Below are 5,973 nucleotides of genomic sequence, written 5' to 3'. Positions count from 1 at the left end.
GTGGCATTTAGACCATGCCCAATTGGCACTAAGGGGCCTAAAGTGAGCCAAGAAAACACCCCCCACACCATTACACCACCGCCACCAGCCTGCACAGTGGTAACCAGGCATGATGGATCCATGTTCTCATTCTGTTTACGCCAAATTCTAACTCTACCCTCTGAATGTCTCAACAGAAATCGAAACTCATCAGACCAGGCAACATTATTCCTGTCTTCAACTGTCTAATTTTGGTGAGCTCTTGCAAATTGTAGCCTCTTTTTCCTATTTGTAGTGGAGATGGGTGGTACCCGGTGGGGTCTTCTGCTGTTGTAGCCCATCAAGGTTGTGCGTGTTGTGGCTTCACAAATGCTTTGCTGCATACCTCGGTTGTAACGAGTGGTTATTTCAGTCAAAAGTTGCTCTTCTATCAGCTTGAATCAGTCGGCCCATTCTCCTCTGACCTCTAGCATCAACAAGGCATTTTTGCCCACAGGACTGCCGCATACTGGATGTTTTTCCCTTTTCACACCATTCTTTGTAAACCCCGGAAATGGTTGTGCGTGAAAATCCCAGTAACTTAGAAGGTTGTGAAATACTCAGACCGGCCCGTCTGGCACCAACAACCATAACACGCTCAAAAATGCTTAAATCACCTTTCCTTTCAATTATGACATTCAATTTGGAGTTCAGGAGATTGTCTTGACCAGGACCACTCCCCTAAATGCATCGAAGCAACTGCCATGTGATTGGTTGATTAGATAATTGCATTGATGAGAAATTGAACAGGTGTTCCTAACAATCCTTTAGGTGAGTGTATTTGGACTGACAATTAAGAAACCCTCCCTTGTTAACTATGACATGGATGACTTAGAATCTAATGTCTCAGGTCCTACTGAACAGCTGATGGATTAGTCAGGATGGCTGAGCGGTCCGAGGCGCTGCGTTCAGGTTGCAGTCTCCGCTGGAGGTCTGGTTCAAATCCAACTTCTGGCAGCTAGTGTTTTCATATGGAACTAATGTCTGAGATATTATATTGGGAATAAAGCACTTAGCAGTTCTTTCTATTTAAGAGGACATGAATGTGCGCTGGAGGGTTCGGCCGGTAGTCGAACCTCGGATTAAAGAAGAACAATGTGGATTCCTTCCTGTTTATGGAAACACAGATCAGATCTTCACTCTCGCAAGGATCTTGGAGGGAGCCTGGGAGTAAGCCCAACCAATCTACATGTGTTTTGTGGATCTGGAGAAGGTGTATGACTGGATCCCCTGGGAGAAACTGTGGGAGGTGCTGCGGGAGTATGGGGTCTTAGGGCCATCCAATCTCTGTATGACCAAAGTGAGAGCTGTGTCCAGGTTCTCGGCAGCAAGTCAGATTGGTTCCAGGTAAGGGTTGGCCTCCGCCAGGGCTGCGCTTGCTCACCAATCATGTTTGTAATATTTATGGACAGGGTATCTAGGCGTAGTCGGGGTGGGGATGGGTTGCAGTTCGGTGGGCTCGGGATCTCATCTCTGCTTTTTGAAGATGATGTGGTCCTGATGGCATCATCGGTCTGTGACTTTCAGCACTCACTGGATCGGTTTGCAGCCAAGTTCTGAAACGGCTGGGATGAGGATCAGCACCTCTAAATTTGAGGCCATGGTTCTCATGCTCTCAGGCCGTGGCAAATCTCGTTTCTACCCTCACCTATGGTGATGAAGCCTGGGTCATGTCCGAATGAAGATCAAGGGTACAAGCGGTGAAATGGGTTTCCTCAGGAGGGTGGCTGGCGTCTCCCTTAGAGATAGGGTGAGAAGCTCAGTCATCCGAGAGGAGCTCTGCGTATAGCCGCTGCTCCTTCGCGTCAAAAGGAGCCAGTTGAGGTGGTTCGGGCATCTGGTAAGGATGCCTCCTGGGCGCTTCCCTAGGGAGGTGTTCCAGGCATGTCCAGCTGGGAGGAGGCCTCGGGAAAGACCCAGGACTAGTTGTAGAGATTATATCTCCCACCCGGCCTGGGAACGCCTCGGGATCCCCCAGTCGGAGCTGGTTGATGTGGCTCGGGAAAGGGAAGTTTGGGGTCCCATACTGGAGCTGCTGCCCCCGCGACCCGATACCGGATAAATGAATGAAGATGGATGGATGGATGGATTTTGGGCAAAATAAATGTGTCTGCAGTTCTGCTTGTATTTCCTGCTGTTCCTGCCAGCTGGAGGTCAATTGCTGAACCTTCAAAAGTTTTATTGTATTAATTATTTAACGATTTTGCCATTAACATTACGCGCCACTCTGCTCTGATATTTATTCTCAGGGGCTGGAAAATCTGTGATTGACATTTCGACGAAAGGTTGCAACCAAGGTTCCAACAGCTTACATGTTGCAAAGTAAAAAATTTGGTAGACCTTGCAACTATCTTTATGTGAGCTTCCTGATTACTCACACATTGATTATTCACATGTGACAGTTGTGATTGGCTGGTGTTTTAAAAACCGGGCATGGTGAGTACAGATATAAACATCAGTAAGGAGTCTACCAAGTTGCCTCTTATCATTTTAGTTTGGACACGTACATACTCGGCCTACATTTTGAAATGCATGCAGGTATACATGCATACAGTGGTGGGCATGCATTTAGGAACCCATGCTGAAGTTGACTAAAAAGAAGAATAAAAAAAAACATCTTTTGGAAATTGATCTGAAAGGGAAAAATCCAACATTTAAGGACATCAACTGCATTGTGCAGCATTGGAGGTATAGTGGTGAGCATAGCTGCCTTCTAAGCAGTTGACCTGGGTTCGATTCCTAGCCATCGCAGCTTTTATTGTGTGGTTGCTTGCTTTATTTTTCAAAAAGTAACCAGAAAGGTTACTTGCCCAACCCAATTTGATAAAATATTAGATCTCTGTCATGGTAGGGAGCATATAAGGGAGCATATCAATCAATCAAGCTGACTCCGCGAGGATCCACAGACACAGGAAGTGCAGTGCAATTTGCACTTTGCCCGTGTCTGGTAACTACTACAAACCAAATGAAAAGTTTATGAACATTTGTGCAAATAGGTATAGAACTGCTTTACAGGTTCTCATGGCTGAGTGGTTAAGGCAATGGACTAGAAATCCATTGGGGTCTCCCCGCGCAAGTTCAAATCCTGCTGACAATGAAAGGCGTTCTTTAATGGTGGTAACTAACTAATAACACATACCAATTTGCAGATGAGCCTTCAAGATTGTGTTATCTCATATCTGTCTGTCTCCACCAATGTATCTCTTAGCTTACATTTTCAGTCTCAATGCCCAGATGTATTACAAGATTTGCAGTGAACGTTTTATTGTCCAGCAGAAAGGCAACAAGTCTCTTACTTTTTGACTATGATTTATACAATAGTAATCTATTTTACTGTATTTATGTAATTGTACTGTTGTGTAGTATATTTATTTTATTATACTCCGCTTATTATGGGTGTTACGGCAGGTATGAGCACTGTGGACATTTTACTTCAGGCACTTGCAGCAACAGATGCTTTGTTAAACATCAACAAACCATCGAACCATCAACCTCTGGGTTATGGGCCCAGCAGGGTGCCACTGCTCTGCTTTTCAATCCCAGAATTGGAAAATCTGTGATTGACCTTTTGACAAAGGTTCGGGAACCTGTGGCAACCAAGGTTCCAACAGCTAAAGTGTTGTAAAGTTAAACATTTGGTAGACCTTGCAACTATCTTTTATGTGAGCTTCCTGATTACTCACACATTGATTATTCACATTTGACAATTATGATTGGCTGGTGTTTAAAAAAAGGGCATTATGGGTACAGATATAAACATCAGTAAGGAGTCTACCATCTTGCCTCTTATCATTTTAGTTTGGACACCCAGTGAGGCTTACTGCGATGGTTTGGGACAGGACCCCCCCTGACTGAAAAATGGCTAGAATCTCTTTTCTGGGTGGGATACTTGTCATTTGGTCTGCAAGTTTATGTGAATGTTTTTGCAAAATCTGAAGAAATTCCCTCCAGGGGATCTTATTTTAGCTCCCTTTGAGAGCTCAGTTGGTAGAGCGGAGGACTGTAGAGGCAGAAAGCCGCGATCCTTAGGTTGCTGGCTTGAAGGAGCACTCTTTTCTAGAGTTTCCATTCGGTGATCAATAAAGAATTTCTGATTCTGATGTAGAGTTGGACAGCCGACCCAAAAGAATAACACTTCTTGCCAAGACATAGCAAGAAACAAAAAAAGAGGTGTTAAAGACAGAGTTAAGCCCTGACAGAATAGAGAACTACACACAAAAGATGAGAAATAGTGCCAAGTGTGACCAGAAGAATTGGAAAGATTCAATGAAAAGAACTATAAAATACAAACCTCATTTATGAAACGTGCATACGAGCTGAAACAGGCGTAGGACGGGCGTACGCCAATTCTAACGCAAAGTTCAGCATTTACCAATTTGAACGTAAGCGTAGTCTGCGAAAAAATCTCACGTCTGGTCTGACCTTGTGTATGCAAGTTTACGCAGACACCGTCATCACATTCAGGAGTAAACATAAAACTCTCCTCTTTAATTTAGCTTATTGTTAGGGAGTCGCAGCGTTTGCCCAGACCGGTGGGGGAGGGTGTATATCCGCAGACATGGCACCCCTTCTCTTCTCTGCTTCTCTTCATAGTCGTCAGATCAATTTACTATTCAATAATATAATAAAACTAGAACAAGGCGGTGCAGTACAGCCCGATCCAGCAGGGGAGAGTTCTACCCCGACCAGGTTCCTCTCTTTACCCGGTCTCTCTTAGTTACACTGTAATAGTTTTAGACTGCCGGGGGACTTCCTTTGACACACTAAGCTCCTCTCTCCTTTATTTTTCCATTTGTGTGATTCCATGTCCCAGAAATGCTTGTTACTAACCTAGCTCTGGGGAGTCATTCCCCAGAGTCCTTATGGTTCCCCCAGCGATCAATAAAGGCATTAGATGTCAGTGTAATCACATTCAGATCATCTTAAATGGAGACCCTGATAATTATTGGGCTCATAAGTGCTTCTCTTTGGGGTTTTCTTGGTAGTAAGTTCATCATCTTACATATAACTGAACAAACGCAGAGACAGTCTATTTCACAATTCTTCCCAACACTAGTAAAATGAAATCATCTGACAGCAAAACTACCCAAACACAGACACTGACTTGAGTTCTGTATGGAGTAAGTGCTACTAGTTGGGGTAGTTTTGCTGAGATCGGATATCCATAAAGAATTGTTTAAAAAGGATATTCTCCATTACTGGTTGAACAATTCTGAAATTTTATTATATAGGGATATTTAGTTTTTCCATTTCATTTATATGCTTCTATAACATGAACTAACAATTTTATTTAAGTCTGTCTTATTCACCTACAGTAGCACTACTGCTGTGGTTTTAGAGCAAACTACCGCAAATTCAAAAAATAAAGTAAATCACTGTAAATGAAATGTTAATACCAATAAGGCAATGTTTATTACTGTAATGAACCAGAAAGGAAAGTTATGGTATTTTACTGGACATTTTGTGGTGAGTAACTGTAGAAATTACAGCAAAGTCTAACAGTGTAGGATACGTCCGTAACTACAGCTCTGACTTAAGACCAATGTCATAAATGGTACAGATCTTTCACCAGCTAAATACCAATTCCTATACAGGGAGTTGAACCCGGGCCACGTGGGGGAAAACCAGGAATCCTAACCGCTAGCAGAGGTGGGTAGTAATGAGTTACATTTACTCTGTTACAGTTACTTGAGTACGTTTTCGAAAAAATTGTACTTCTAGGAGTAGTTTTAAATCACTATACTTTTACTTTTACTTGAGTAGATTAGTGAAAAATAAACTGTACTCTTACTCCGCTACATTAGGCTACAATGAGCTTGTTACTCGTTACTACGCTTCGTTGTTTTTACCCCCGCTTACGTCTCATTTTAATGTTTTATTTTGACAGAGAGAGAGAGTCTTCCGCTGAAGGATCTACCACGTGACTGTGCTTAACCAATCACACGTCGTTGTGCA

At 43.1% G+C, this 5,973-nt stretch overlaps 1 non-coding gene across 1 annotated transcript; it reads left to right on the top strand.

The window, feature by feature from the left end:
* The first annotated feature begins 3,033 nt into the window (after positions 1-3,033).
* trnas-aga lies at positions 3,034-3,115 on the top strand. Its single transcript has one exon. It is a non-coding gene; the product is annotated as a tRNA-Ser (tRNA).
* Positions 3,116-5,973: the final 2,858 nt, after the last annotated feature.

This window comes from Etheostoma cragini, unplaced genomic scaffold (genome assembly GCF_013103735.1).
Source record: "Etheostoma cragini isolate CJK2018 unplaced genomic scaffold, CSU_Ecrag_1.0 ScbMSFa_3495, whole genome shotgun sequence".
NCBI classification, from domain to species: Eukaryota; Metazoa; Chordata; class Actinopteri; order Perciformes; family Percidae; genus Etheostoma; species Etheostoma cragini.
Note: the sequence above shows the minus strand (reverse complement) of the source record. Positions and strands in the feature narration are given on the sequence as shown.